Source organism: Pteropus medius, unplaced genomic scaffold (assembly GCF_902729225.1).
Source record: "Pteropus medius unplaced genomic scaffold, Ma_sr-lr_union100, whole genome shotgun sequence".
Lineage (NCBI taxonomy): Eukaryota > Metazoa > Chordata > Mammalia > Chiroptera > Pteropodidae > Pteropus > Pteropus medius.
Window position 1 is genome coordinate 574,805 of NW_024346819.1, and position 1,882 is coordinate 576,686.

Here is a 1,882-nt window from a genome sequence, read left to right on the forward strand (position 1 = left end):
GTCTGCGGGTCAGCCGGCCAGTCCTGCCAGCTTCCGCCCAGCCCAGCCCCCTCTCCACCCCAGCCCGGCGAGGCCTCCTGGCCGGTCCTCCAGCGCCACCTGGCGACCCGCCGCCCACATCACAGCCAGCCGCCAGCCTGGGCCACGCTGGCCGCGGTGTCCTGGTCGGGGAGCGGCCGGTCCCGGCAGTTTGCTGGAGCAGCTCCCTGGCGCTGAAGGAGCTCGATCATCAGGAGCTGGTCCCCAAGGGAAGGCAATAAAACACAGACACGCGAGGAGGAATGAGATCCGGCAGGGCAGAGGCGTCCCCCGCTCCCCAGCCCCGCCCCGCAGCGCTGCCCAGCCGGGCACGGTCTCAAGGGGCCGTTACGACGTCCCAAAAGAAACTCGTAAACAGTTCCATCGCGCTGGTCTCACAGGGCGGCGGCTCCGACGGGCTGTGGCAGGGACTTCGCAAGGCCGTCACGCCTCACAGCCGTCCCTTCAGCCCCCGTGCTTCCCTAGCCCATAGGGCAGTAAATACGCTGTTTTGTGACCCAAGTGTTATTTATTAACGCCCAGTATTTCCATGCAAGGCTCTCGGGCAGTGAGGACAGGACACCCTGCCAGGCTGGCGGCCCCGTCCCCAGCTTGTCCATCCTCACTTCCCGCTTTACCTGGACAACTGGAAAGTTCGTGGGGCGGGGCAGCTGAGGCCTGAGCAGCCAGGTCTCCAAGCTCCGCCTGGCCTCAGGTCTAGACCGTGCAGATTGAGATCTGGACTCGGCGTTGGCTGGGGTCCAGGCTCCGCATGGACTGAGATCCAGGCTCCGTGTGGACTGGGATCCAGGCTCCATGTGGGCTGGGATCCAGGCTCCATGGGTACTGGGATCCAGGCCAGGTTCCCCGCGGGTCCCAGAGAGCCTGTCGCACAGCCAGAGCCACACGCAGGCACGCAGAGCTCGAGGCCTGGACCCAGCACTCCGTGGGATGTGGTCAGTTTGCTCCATCTGGTTCCCCATCAGGGTCAGGTTCTCTGGGTCCCTGTCCAGCCTGGGCACTCACCAGAGTGTGAACAGAGTCCCAGGTTCCCATAGCTGAGGCTGCAAGGGCCAGGCAGGGGACAGTTCATGGGCTCGGGCAGGGCACCCAGTCACCACAGCTCCTGGTCACATCCAAGCGTGTCCCGCTCCCCATGGCCTGGGGGTCCCCCAGGCTGAGAGCTGCCAAGCCACCTCTAGGCCACCAGGGTCATCGAAAGCCTGTCCCAGGAGGTGCTAGTGAGCTCGGGGACAAACAGGCCAGTCTTTGCAGGATTCTCTTCCTTCCCCTGGGCCTGGGGCCACCCACCCTTAGAGGGGTCCGAGCAGTGGCAGTGGCTGTGGCCTGCAGTCTGCCCCCACTGCTGCCTGACCTTTCTGCCTGACCCCTCTTGCCCAGGGGCTGGGGGGCCCAGCAGTGATGGAACGCACAGTGCTGGGGACACAGCAGGCAGCTGCTCACTCCCGGGGCAGCCCGAGGGGCAGGCCGGGTCCTGCTGGGCCTGAGCAGGGCAGCAGTGGCTGAGCTCCCCCCACTGTGGGCCCCGCCCTCCTCTAGGGCCTCTCCCAGGCAGGGCTCAACCCTGGCTCACTAGTTCACAGGGTGACGGCCAGGCAAGCGGCTGTGGGAGGTCCCTGTCCCCTCAACAACTGGGAAGAGGGGCCCTGAGGGCTGCAGGCCGCCCTGCTGCAGCTGGAGGTGAGAGAGATCGGAGCCAGGGACACCGGAGCCAGGGACAGGGACCTGTGCCACAGGCCGTTTCTCGGGCCATCGCTGTGCTGCTCAGAGTGTAACCGCATTAAGTCAGTTACGTGCCAGCAGAGGCGGCTTCTAGGCAGCGCCCAACTGTGGTCGTTGTTGG